The sequence below is a fragment of the Periplaneta americana genome, chromosome 10 (assembly GCF_040183065.1).
Source record: "Periplaneta americana isolate PAMFEO1 chromosome 10, P.americana_PAMFEO1_priV1, whole genome shotgun sequence".
In the NCBI taxonomy this organism is placed as follows: Eukaryota; Metazoa; Arthropoda; class Insecta; order Blattodea; family Blattidae; genus Periplaneta; species Periplaneta americana.
The window spans coordinates 40,168,249-40,182,573 of record NC_091126.1 but is presented as its reverse complement, the minus strand read 5'-3'; the positions used below and the strand labels follow the sequence as shown (position 1 = coordinate 40,182,573).

Sequence of the window (14,325 nt, the reverse complement as noted above, 5' to 3'; positions counted from 1 at the left end):
CCCCCACCTGCTTCTGCTCGCCCCTCCGTAAAAGCTGGGCTGTCTTAGCTCTTTTCTGAAAACATTAATTTCTCTTAGGAATTGGACGTTTACGTAATATTATACAGCTGTTTAATTTAACTTAAATAAAAAGGCCTCGTTAAGTAATTAACTGTCACGTGATTTCCTCCCTTTCTACAATCCCGCGGCATAACCACTTGGACGGACAGTAGATAGCATGTCTGAGTAATTTTATATTTTCGGGTCGAGCAGAAGTGAAGATTGAATTCACAGTACGTAGAGTAGGTACAGAATTATTTCAACATGAGTTACTAGTACGAAAGACGAAACTGGCAATTGGAATTAGATGCAATAGTCTATAGTGCGATAATATGCACAAAAGAACTGAAGCCTGTATCGAAATGAACGGCCACCATTTTCAAAATTGTGTTTAAATATTCATATTATGATTATTTTTCAATTTAACTTCTCTCTCTATATTGTACGCTAATGTGCTGTAGACAGTATAATATACACTGCATAATGAATACGTTCGCATGGATAACTCACTTCGTGAGTAAAAACACTTATTCTTAATACAGTACTGTACTTTGATTAAATAAAAACCTAATGAAAATTATCAAACTCAAAATCGCGATATTTCCTAGTTTACGTAAATGGATGAACTACTTTTCTTCCATCCTATACCTAGTAGAGTGATTTGTGTTTTACGCCAGTATCATCGAACTCCAGTCTTGGAGGGGGGAGCAAGCGGTGTTTCCGGTTCTCTAAAGGTATAGACAGGTTAATATTAAAATTGTTAGTAAAAATAAAATGATGTCCCTGTATATACCTAACTTGGAGTCAGGCCACAAAGGAAAAATCGAAGGAGGAGAGTTCGGTCCGGTGTTGTGTATTGAATTCGGCGTAGCTCAGTGGTCAGAGCGCTTGGTACGTAGAACCAAGTACCCGGGTTCGATCCCCGGCGCCGGAGCGAATTTTTCTCCTAAATCATTTTTCTTTTTTTGCCAAGCGCTCAGTGGAATTTTAAATTTATTTAGCAGGTTGTATACATTAAGTGAGACCATTCCAACACAGCGTTTGAGGGCTAGGCAGCCCAGACGCTGCCTTGTGTCTGCCCAGGACAGACCCCCAATCCTCTCTGTCCCTGAGGCTTTGATGATGTACGGAAGCCTGCGTTCATCAGCTCTTCCCATCGTCTGTTCGATGATATTCTTCAGATATTGCTGGACTTTGCGTTCCGCCAGTCATTCATTCATCCCTATGGTTTACTATCGTTTGTGCTCAACTGTTTTGGATAAGAATGAAGAGAAGTACGTCGACAGTCGGTTCAGGATTTAACCTCTCTTGGGAGGGCTTGTATCTTGTTGTCCAATCTGATAAAAACTATGTTCAATGTTTAATATGCCATATCATTGTACGGGCAAAAACGTACAACATTAATCGTCACTTTGAAGTTAAACATTCTGATACGCACGTTCATATTATCGGCGAAGAGAGGAAGGCATTAATAACGAAACTAAAGGCCGAAATGTAATCTTCTTACGACGAGGTAAATATCATTTCAAGTAATTAAGTACTCTAAAGGCAATCACTGTACGACAATTCGTTTGTTAAACTGTTAAAGAATTTCTGTCCGTTTAACTAGGCCTATGTATATATTTTTTGTATACTGACATTGACATTAAAAATTCATTTTTCCCTTTCTTTCGCAGCACATTTACTATTGATAAAGATTGGTGAAAAGTTGTAAGTACTATCAATTAGACTCTAAAATATATATTCTTAAAATTGTTCAATAGCGAAAATTATGTATTAATAAAATACTGTTCATAAATTTGGAACTTTGCACCTTTCTACTGTTAATTATCCAATTATTTCCATCTTTTCAGGAATAAGAACTAATCCTCCTTCTATAATTGAGTACGGTTAAGTAGAAGTATGCAATAACCCTGGGTGCGAGCGTTACAGTAGGGCAGGGAAGGACGTTAAGGGCCATATTCATAGACATTCTTAGCGCGGGCTTCCGGTGGATGATCAGCGAACTAACGTTTTTCGTATTCATAAACCAGCGTTAGCGATATGATATGAATCCTGTACAAGTAATCAGTCGATAGCCAGGGCTAGTTTAGCACGCTCGTAGCGCGGGCTAGCGAAATGTCTATGCATAGCACCCTGAGATGTCCTCAACATTATTCTTTCAGACAGATTTGCTTTCAATATTAACGTTGAAGTTCGTTCGTGTTCGTAAAACAACAATAGCTTCAACCTGAAAAATAAAGAAGCGGTCTACATGCAAACTTGAAGTTCCACTGTTCGAAAAATACAAAAGATCATAAGTTTATCGCTTTTATATGTATGTAAGCATTACTGTAAATTTTAAACCTTAATAGGGAAATATTTCGTAGGCTATTACAGTGCCTGCAACGGATTTAGCAGTAGCAGTAGTAGTAGTAGTAGTAGTAGTAGTAGTAGTAGTAGTAGTAGTAGTAGTAGTAGTAGTAGTAGTAATAATAATAATAATAATAATAATAATAATAATAATAATGATGATGATAATGGTTTCATTTAACCTTGCAGAGTTAAGGTCACTAAACTCATCCAGGAGTAAAACAACGATACAAAGAACATTACAAAAACACAAAAAAATTGAAAGAGATAATCACAATGCAACAGAAAAAATAAGTCAATAGAAATGAGTCACATACATTAACATATAAAATAAAAGATAAAACATAGTAATGTAAATAATCAGTCAAAATGTGTGAGACATGTATAGAAATACGAGAGAATAATAAGAATAATAACAGTAATAATATAATAATAATAATAATAATAATAATAATAATAATAATAATAATAATAATAATAATAATAATAATAATAATATACGTAAAGTATAGAGCATGCGATAAGTACCAATTTACGTACACACAAAAAAGGAAAATTATGATTAGTAAAACGATTTGTCACATGATAGGCAATATAAGGAAAAATGATGTAACCAAAGATAAAAGCACAAATAAGATAAATATCACAAGAATACTTAAATGTAAAAAATACGTACAAACATACACTTGTTATAACAGTAAGTTAGCTTGGCGACTCATCCATCATAAGATAATTTTCTAACTTAGTTTTAAATATTTCTAGGTTCGGCAGCCCTTGACTTCAGGCGGCAGATGATGTGTGGAGTGGAATTTATATAGGGGGATAGTGAAAAAAAAATCACGACATTTTTAATTAGGCAGGTCGTTTGAAACAAAAAAATGTGTATGCAAGTATTAGTTTTTTAATATGAACTTTATCTAAAATAAATAGCTACTGATATTTGCTCATAACATACTGACATTGTGGTTTATTACACAGCAGTAGTAATGGCTATCTTAGGATATAGTATTAGCAGTTAATTACATTGCCGTATTTGTGGAGAAATGATAATAACTAAGACTGTTTTGGTATACTTTCTATATCTTGAATTTTTTATATCTCGAAGCATTATCCTGTTCCAAAACCACTTCGCGATATCGAAGTTCGGCTGTACTTGTACAGGGACATCACTTTATTTTTACCAACATTTTTAACATTAACCTGGCTATACTCGGAAACACTGTTGCCCCCTTCCATTACAGGAGTTTGATGTTACTAGTGCAATATGTAAACAAATCATTTTACTAGCTATAGGAGGAGAGAAAAGTAGTGTATCCATTTATGTTGTAGGGAAATACGATATTACGATTTTCAGTTTGATCATCACTTTTACGGAATTTATCAAAACACAGTAGAATAGTAACTTTTTTTTTTTCAAAAACTCAACTTTTCAGGCGGCTATGTTCGTTATGTAATGTCTACTTTATTTAGCATACTAATTATTGACGTTAACATACAATATAGAGAGTGCATTTAAATTGAGGGTGTCATAAGTAAAGGGCTGTAAGTGCACTTAAGTTACTTTTGAGAAAATGGGGTTTAAATATTTAAACTTTTGTAAAATCGGTGAAATTTTTATTTAAATTTTAATGTGTGATGCGATTAAAATATCCCTTTGCCACTAAAATTTTAGATACTTTTTCTTACATTGGATGCACTTAACTCATGTTATTACAAATGTCACTAGCATTCCTTTGCTTCTAGCCACCTCAATTCAAAAAAAGCTAATCTGAATTTTTAAACAAGTTGATGAAAATGGTTGCCGTTCATTACAATGCAGGCTTCAATTCAATACGCATATTATTAAAAACATTTTGAAGCATATTGTATGAAATTGAATTTATCGTTTATTGAATATAATTTTTTAGTACGATATTATTAATATAGGTTCTTTCTTCTATGGAAAACGCAATCATATTTATGAAACACACTATACACTGCAGTGTTTACTTCACTGCTTGAAGACTTCGAATGCAACAGCGGCCGTAAGTTTGTGTGTCTGACGGGAGCAAGGACATTAGTAAAGGGGTGGGAGTGAAGTACATTCAGAAATGCAGGTACAATAAAAATGCAAGTAAAAATAAAATGATGTTCCTGTACAATGTAAAACTGTTATAATTGATTATATTTTGAAGTTGAGCACTGCAATCTTTTCAGTGAATGCAAATTCCTTACTTCCTGGATTATAATAATCAGCCAGTCTCAAAAACCAAAACGTATCTCACAATTTGGGTGCGTAGTAATGAATTCTTTTGTATGTTTTTCGAGCAATATATGAAGAAAATCAACTATAAATAATAATATAGGTACTGTAATATCCAAAATGAGAAATGAAACGAGTTGTTACGGGACACTTAACATTTGTAATGACTTGAGAAATTGTCATTTTTTGGTATCGATACTCTTCTTAAAAACGTACTTTACATACTTTAGCGCTATCTATCAATGTTTAAAATAATATTTTAAGTTAGTTTCTCCTTGTATTTCAATGTTGATCACGATCATGGTGCGCTATTGAATTAAAAGTCTGTACTATAGCCACCTAATTCAGTGGAATTCCTGAAATGCAGAACAGTTCAACCTTAATTAAACAAGGGAGCGGATGGAGCCGGTGTCGTGGGTTAAATTCTCTGAGAGGCCAGAGGGTGGGGGGGGAGGAGTCCTCGTATCCAAGTAGACGTGGGAACGGGTGTGCGCCGTGGGCGGCCACCAGACCCGTACTAGTTAGCGCGACACTTGTCCATGATATGGATCGCACACTTTCGTTCCTTCCTTACTCATTTTGTACAGCGTCCTAATTTTTCAACTATGAAGAGTGGTCTATGAACTGCCACATAACTACGCAATGAAAGTGTATAATAAAATTACGTATCATTATTTTGCACTGTCTTTAATTGGATACTTTAAAGTAGAAAGGTGCAAAGTGCAAAAATCATAGAAAACGAAATTATAATGCTGAAAAGTCCAATGTGCCTAGGAGGATGATGTATTAAAGAGGCTACATCCAGTTGTGTTTCTTAAGCGAGATATTTAGATGTTACGTTGCCAGCACCATCCAGTGTCAGACGGTAAGCGCCCTATGAGCTGCATCATACAGGGACATCATTTTGTTTTTACTTCAATTTTTATTGCACCTGAGTTTTTTAATGTACTTCACTCCCACCCCCCTCTACTAGTAAACTTGGAACCGTTCTCCACACAGAACCAAGCGTATACAGTCAAAGTCGCCTTACGGTCATAGTAAACACAAACAGTACTGAGTTAGTGAGTATAGTATGTTCCAGAAATATGTTCGTTTTCAATATATTCAATCATATTCTCGTACAGGTACTGTCGTCGTTTGCCTATGTCGCATCCCGGTTTCCCACACCTGCTTCTGCTCGACTCTCTCTAAAGGGTAGTAGTTGGGCTATCTTAGCTCCATTCTGAAAACATTAATTTCTGTTAGGAATTGGACGTCTACGTAATATTATATAACTGTTTAAAATAAATAAAAGGGCCTCGTTAATTAATTAACTGTCACGTGATTTCCATCCTTTCTACTATCCTGCGACAAAACCACTTGGATGTCTGAGAATGTCTGAGTAATTTTATCTTTTCGGATCGGGCAGAAGTGAAGATTGAATTTACAGTACGTAAGGTACTCTTATATAGAGTAGGTAGAGAATTATTTTAACATGAGTTACTAGTACGAAGGACGAAACTGGTAATTGGAATTAGATACAATAGTCTATAGTGCAATTATTTGCAAAAAACAACTGAAGCCTGTAGCGAAATGAACGGCCACCATTTTCAAAAATGTGTTTAAATATCCATATTATGTTTATTTTTCAATTTAACTTTATTGTCTATATTGTACGCTAATATGCTGTAGGCAGTATAATATACACTGCATAATGAATACGTCCGAATGGAGTAAAAACACTTATTGTTAACGCAGTACTGTAATGTGATTAAAGAAACACCTAATGAAAATTATCAAATTCAAAATCGCGATATTTCCTAGTTTACGTAAATGGATGAACTACTTTTCTTCCTTCCTATACCTAGTAAAGTGATTTGTTTGTATTTTAAGCCAGTATCATCGAACTCCAGTGGAAGGGGGTAGAAAACGACGTTTCCGGTTTTGAAGGTATAGCCAGGTTAATATTAGAAATGTTAGTAAAAATAAAATGATGTCCCTGTAGAATGCAATGGATCTTCAACAGGTCATGTTTGTGCCCAAACTTACACACAGCGAAATGTTTTACAGATGTCATCTTTCACGTTATAACTTTGGAGTGTGTGCATATGATACAATGCAGTCTTACATGTGTACCTATGTGGGATGAAAGCATCGCGAGTAGAGGTGCCAATGAGAGTGCCTCGTGTGTATTAAAACTGATGAATATGGACATAACAAACAAGAAGAATCTGATAGCTGTGCAGCTGAAAACAAAAATCGTGTAATGGTTTTCATGTGTCTCTTTTTAGTTGCCATTGGTTTATTTGAGCACATAGAACAACATTTCCTTCTTAGCGGCCACAATTTCTTGCAATGCGATTCTGATTTCGCTTTGATTGAAAAACAACAGAAAGTGACAAAAGCCTTCATTCCTAATGACCTGCTTAAAATCGTACAAGACTCTAAAGTTGTAAAACCATTTCAAACCGTTTCAATGCTGGAGTCATATTTCCTTAATATGCAAGATGTTGCTGATCAACTTATTTCCATCAAGAACTTGAATATTTCTAAGGCATGTTGCATTCAGTATGATGTTAGTAAAGCAGGTAGTGTTTCTGTGAAATAGTCCCATGTTAATGAAGCAGTGCATACCATTAAAGTGCTTAAAAAGGAAAAAAAAAACATGAAAGATGTGCAGTCAGCATTGTTTCAAGTTAAAGCATAAAATAGGAAAATTACTGAAGAATTATCTACTAGCAATGACTCCCTATCTTCCAAATGAGGAGCATAGGTAGTTCTACAGGCAGATCTGTGAGTAAAAATTGCTCCAGAATAGGAAAAAATAGTTATTGGACTTTGCACCATTCTACTGCAACTGTACCCATTAATTAACCCTTTTCACAATCTGTGTTATATAATTAAATATGGAGAAATAATGTCTTTACATACCACTATTATTAATGAGTAAACACTGTACTATTGCTGTTTCCTATCAGTAAAAAAAACATGACACAAATATGTGTACAATTATTCTTATAGCTACATTTTTTTATCTTATCTCCAATGTTTCATTTTGGCACTATGCACCCTTCTACTTTAAAGTATCCAATTATACCAAAACATTCAGAATAACTGTGAAATGATAGGTGAAGAAAGGCAATGTCATTTTGATTAAATCATGTAAATAAAAGTGAATTATTAGTAAAAGATTCATAAATCATTGAACGGCTGCCTAGAATAACGTTGTAAGTCCGTTTTTGCCCAAATTGCGATTTCGGCTGAAAAATGTATCGCACATCTTGCATCATGTGCTGCTATAGTCTTGATGATATTCACACTAATTCCAGAGCTGTAGTATTTTGATTGTGTTGCTGAGCTGAATAACATTGTAACGCAAATACAATGGCGGACAATCATACTTGTAGCGTGTCACATGGTCTCATAAAAAAAAACGTAAATAGAAAGAGAAAACGTAAGATAAATATCATGCAATGGAAGGAAAATTTACGTAAGACACTAAAAGATCAGGGGAAGGAATATACTTCGAAGAAGGGTGACATTAAACCAGCTGTGAAACGACCTGAACTGGTGAGTAGAATAACGCTGTAAGTCAATGTAGGCCTATGGAGTGCTAAAGGAGAATAGTTAAAGGTAATAAGGTCATGGTTACTCTGAATTCTACCATGGCCTAATAACAGAATAAAGAAAAAAATAATTCTTGTCTGTGTAATATTGATATTGTATGGCTAAACATATGATCTAAGTTGTGTAATTTGTTTCAAGTTTTTATGATATCAATTTGTCTATTATTATTATTATTATTATTATTATTATTATTATTATTATTATTATTATTATTATTATTAAAAACATAAAATTAGTCATACGTTAAAAAGTGTTAAAATTTAAACAAGGTGTATACCTTCGACAGATTATTATTATTATTATTATTAATATTATTATTATTATTATTATTATTATTATTATTATTATTTAATGTACTCAAATGTAACAACTATAAAGAATCTGCCAGGAAATATGGACAGTATTTAAGTTTCTTTGCTTTACAACGTTGTTCTTCTGGATTGACATACAACGTTTTTCTAGTGTAAATGTTCAAAAAGTTGTGTTATTTGGAAGATGAAAACAATATATATATATATATATATATATATATATATATATATATATATATAAATGGTGTGAATACTTACTGAAGTATTACTAGAGACCTAACACTGTCATATTTTGTAATATTTAACAATGTTAGTAACAGAGTTAGTGTGCACTCAAATGTTGGTTGCTTGACGGTTGTCAGCCCACTTTGAGGTCTGTGGTTATAGAGGGAAAAATTGGATCGGTGTCGGGTAGAGTTCCCGGGTAGCTCAGTTGGGAGAGCGTTGGTACGTTTAACCAAAGGTCCCGGGTTCGATACCCGGCCCCGGAACAATTTTTCCCTCGAAATTATTCAAATTATTCTATGTTAGTATTAGTATTTAGTATTTATTTATTTAACCTGGTAGAGATAAGGCCGTCAGGCCTTCTCTGCCCCTCTACCAGGAGATTCCAACTACAATATCAACAATAAAATTACAATTAGTATTAAATTTACAATTACAATTACAAATAATATTACAGTTAGTATTAAATTTACAATTACAATAAAATCAAAGTAAAAAAAGATTACCTGAATAATTAAAGCTAGATAATTTATCATAGAGAAACAAAGAATATTTTATATTTACTGAATTACAAATTAAATCTAGAATAACAAAATTGTATAGTGATGAAATTACTGAATATTGAAATATTTTGTCATAGATTAAAGAAACTATTTACAAGTAATCAATTACTGACCAAGTGCCTAGTAAGTTTTCGTTTGAATTCAATTTTATTTCGACAGTCCCTGATGCTAGCAGGTAGCGAATTCCAGAGTCTTGGCAGGGCTATTGTGAAAGAAGATGAGTATGAGGAGGTGCGATGGGATGGTATTGTTAGTATTGTTACATGACGAGAGCGTGTGTTCAGATTATGGTGGGAAGAAAGGTAAGTGAAGCGAGACGACAGGTACGAAGGAATAGAAGAGTTCAAGATTTCGAAGAGAAAGAGAAGTGAATGTAAATTTCTTTTCTTATCTAGTTTAAGCCAACCTATTGCTTCCAGGGATGGGGTAATATGATCATATTTACGAATATTGCTTACAAAACGTACACACAAATTATGAGCACGTTGAAGTTTCATTTTGTTGTCGCTGGAGAGGTCAGTCAGTAAAATGTCCGCATAGTCGAAATAGGGAAATGCAAGTGTCTGCACAAGGGACTTTTTTTAAGCAAGAGGGGAGATGAACATTTATCCTTTTTAGCACATGGATAATAGAATATACTTTTCTGCAGGTTTCTGTGATTTGCATGTCCCAGTTGAGATTATTATTCATGTGAATGCCAAGATTTTTTACTGAAGAACTGAAAGGGATATGCACTGTACTTACTTTAACAGGGGAAATGTCGAGGTGTTTTACAGCGTCGGTTTGCCGTTTGTGTCCTAATATAATTGCTTGTGTCTTTCCAGGATTGATTTTAAGACGGAGTTTCTTTGTCCATGTCACAATCGAGTCAATGTCTTCGTTCAATTTATCTATAGCGTCATTTACTCGGTCTAAGCGGGAAGAGATGTAGCATTGAAGGTCGTCAGCATACAAGTGATAGTTACAATGCCTTACAAGAGATGTAATATCATTGACATATATTGTGAACAACAATGGTCCGAGTACCGACCCCTGTGGTATACCTGATGTTATGTCAAGCCAGGAGGATCTTCGATTCCCGGATACAACACATTGTTGTCTTTCCCGTAAGTAGGATTCGAACCAACTCACAGCAGTCTCTGACAAATACATATTTCTCAATTTATGGGTCAGCAGGTCAAAGTTTACAGAGTTGAAAGCTTTGCTAAGGTCAAGAAGTGTTAGTATTGTTACTTTATTAGAGTCGATTGCTTCACGAATGTCTTCGGTCACTTTAAGTAGAGCAGTGCTTGTGTTGTGTCCAGCTCTGAAACCTGACTGACACTCGTCGAATAGTTTGTGTTCGTTCATGTAGTTAGTAATTTGTCTGTGTACGATTCTTTCCAGTGCTTTTGAAATGGCTGGCAGGATACTGATTGGTCTATAGTCGTTCGGGTCGGTGGGAACTTTGACTTTTGGAAGAGGAAGAACGAAAGCTTGCTTCCATATTTTAGGGAAAGTTGAAGTGATTAAGGAACTACTGAATATATGTGCAATCGTAGGTATTACTATCTCTTGTATTTTCTGTATAAGTATTATGCTAATGTTGTCTGGCCCTTGGGCTTTTGTCTTGATGCGTCGGATGGCTTTCATTACGTCAATGGGAGTGACGTCGGTAAAATAGAATTTGTCTCGAGTTGGGGGAACTGAGTCAGGCAAAACTGTGTCTTGTTTCGTTGTGTCGTTCAAGCTCGGGTCCTTTACAAAGTGTTCGTTCAAGCGGTCAAGTGGGATGGGAATGTCTGCTTGTTCACTAGCCCTTCCAAGTCCAATAACCTTCAGATTTTTCCATAATTCGGAAGGGGTTGTGTTGGGTTCTATAAGTTTGTAGGAGTATTTCAGTTTAGCGTTTCTTATTAGTTTAGTCGTTCTATTTCTTAGGTGTTTATAGGAGTTAAAATATTCGTCGTTTTTGTTGCGGGTGTATTTTCTATAAGCTAAGTCGCGTTCGGACATCAGGCTACGTATTTCAGTCGTCATCCAAGGGGCTGGGTTTCTTCTGGTACGTTTGGTCTTTAATGGTGCGTGTTTGTCATAAAGTTGAAGTATTAACGTATTGAATAAGTCTACCTTCTCGTCTACTGTTCGTAATGTCCAGATCATGTGCCATGGAAGTTGTGCAGCGTCTTCTTTCATTGCAATATCATCTATTCTTTTGATATCCCTGTAAGTAATTACTTTGGGAGCCGATTTAGGACACTGCAGATTAAATTATAGATAAATGTTAGTATGGAATAAACAAATAAACATATTTTTAATTTCCTGACAAACTGTAAAAGCTGACTTACAACGTTATTCTAGGCAGCCATTCAATTACAGGTGAAGTTCTAACATATGATATACCACACTATCAACTACAGTAAAACATGGGTTACATAACACAGTTTTATGTAGTTCTGGTTTGTACATACCCAGAAACAAGAATTTGGGCCACCTAATTTTACTAAGTCCTAAATACAATGCATTACGCATGTGCAGTAAACAAGGGCGCCTAAAAATATGCTATTTGTGGACCTGTCTTGCCAAGTTTGTTATCTATATAGAGAAGGACTGCTACTAAGACTCGGCCCAGTTTTAATTCCGTATCTGTACGTAATTACGTACAGGTTCCGTCAAAATTATACTTATATACATAGTCTATAATCCATTAATTCATTCATAGTTTTCTGCTCAGGGGTAAGTCTTGCACTGAAAGCCCAGCACAGGGAAGATGGTTCACATTTTTACATTAATGTTTGCGCAGTGGATATTGCCATTTATTTGTGGACAACGTTCGATCATCATTATCTTTGACTATTTCGTTTATATGACGTCATTCCATTTTCGACCAATGAAGTGTAATGAAATTTTCAATTCCACCCAATCACAATCAGACTTTGCGATAATTTCTGCAGCTAGATTTATCGCTATCAATTTATCGCATGGTCGTTCTTTTGTTTAGTCGTTGTCGCCAACTGTTTCCCCGTAAATTGATGATCATGAATACATTAAGATGCAACTATACGGTTAAACTTTTCTTTCAACTTTAAAGCAATGAATGCAAGATTGATATTTAATATTAATTAATATATTTACGCAGTGAAGACGACGTTCAAAACGGCGCACCATGTAGACACAAAATCTTTATGCATCTTAATTGAACGTACCTTTTAAACTTGATTCTATTCTTCCCAGATTGCACGCATACGCGATTGGATATTGAACTGTGTAGATGTAGCTTTAGTTCCGTTACACACTATAGCGAGAATGCGTTTGTCGAGCTATAAAAAATGCTTTCGTGTAGCACTCATTGTAAGTAACGGTCGAACAAGGCACAGCTGACATTGGTCCTGCTTCCACAGGTAGGCCTAACGCAACCTATAAAATTGTAGCCTATAACATTTGTATTGAAATTAAACAATTAATAGACGTTCAAATTTATGTAACATCCTCGCATATCAAACTCAAAGACCTTGCATAGTAATAATAGCTTTGATCAAACTGCCTTTCGTATGGCGTAATAAAATTCGTGTTTTAATTAGGCCTATCTATACAGAGATGGCTTCACTGTGTAGCATCTTGTCTCGCTGTGAATACATAAGCATTGGTATATAGCTGTCCCCACTGTTACTGTTAAATTAAATTATGATTTCAGCAGATAATGAAAATGTATTTGTTATAATAATAAGAGAAAAGTGCAGTACATGTAATTGACATTGTTAAACCTGTATTTCGCTTTTCGCAATAGGCATTACTGAATAATAACATCAAATTTCTTTATTGCAATAATCGATATTCATCTACGAGTATTTCAACTTCACAATGTCTGAATAGGTTAAGTATTCGTTAATATACAATTATTAACATTTTGTGATCGAATTTTAGGGATATATTATTTAAATTTTTATTTTATTCACGAAATAGTCCTAATAAATGTCACTCGAGGTCTGAGATTTCCCAGATAAATCCAGTCGCTTCGCTCGTGGATTTATTGGCAGATCTCAGACCTCTCGTGACATTACTACAGATAATTCTGCAGTGCTTGAGAAAAATGACATAAGTCAGTTTTCACAAACCTTTTTTGATAATTTATTGACAACTCACACTGGTTTATGTCGATTTGATTTTTTTCTGTATGAATTATTGTAATGGGAGAAATACTTATGTCTCTTTTTCCAAGCGAGCAGATGTTCCGTAAGTTGTCAATAAAATATCAAAAAAGGTTTGTGGAAATTGACTTATGTCACTTTTCACAAGCACTGTAGAATTATTCTTAAAAATTTGCTCTAACGATAATGATTTCCAGATTACAAGCTGACTTATACAAAATGGCAAAATATCTCGTAGTGGATCACAATGTTCTATCTTCAGAAAGTGACAGTTCCACAATGAGACACTTTATTTTATGATGGATTAATATAATTAATTATAATATCAAGGAAGTAACATACATGACTTCTAAAAACATCAGATGAACAGATATAGGCTATGTGTCAGGGAATCAGTGAATGTTATCGGCAAACTTGATACCAAAATAGAAGTATCTTTGTTGCATTTTGTCTGGCCACAGGTTGGTGGCTTTGGCAAAATCATTGTAATTTCAGTTTTAACCAGTGCTTCATCTGGCACTTCTGGAAAAATGAAACTGTTCCCTATTTTAGCACTTGTCCTTGGGAAGGAAACATTGTAATTCTTAGTGCTACGAAAGAGCACTTCTCCAACATAAAATACATTTTCCTCTTTAACTTCAAATTTTACAAGAATAAAATCCATTCACATCTGCTTCTTGAGTTGTTGAACCCTAGACCCAATTCCCCGGCATTATCATCTTCATATCATTCAGACGATAGATAACCGTAGCAGTTGGTAAAGCATCGTAAAATAAACAAAAAAGAAAGAAACGAGAGAAGACTGAATAAAATGACATTTGACAACTGCCACTTAGCACCTTTAGAAATACCGGTCTTCA

The 14,325-nt window shown here is 34.7% G+C and overlaps 1 protein-coding gene and 1 non-coding gene across 2 annotated transcripts in view; one reads left to right on the top strand and one right to left on the bottom strand.

Moving 5' to 3' along the window:
* The window catches only part of LOC138707358 (cell adhesion molecule Dscam2-like), a 1,214,496-nt gene that overhangs the window by 683,449 nt on the left and 516,722 nt on the right, over positions 1–14,325 (bottom strand). The gene's annotated exons all lie outside the window — the stretch shown is intronic.
* TRNAT-CGU (transfer RNA threonine (anticodon CGU)) lies at positions 901–973 on the top strand. Its single transcript has one exon. It is a non-coding gene; the product is annotated as a tRNA-Thr (tRNA).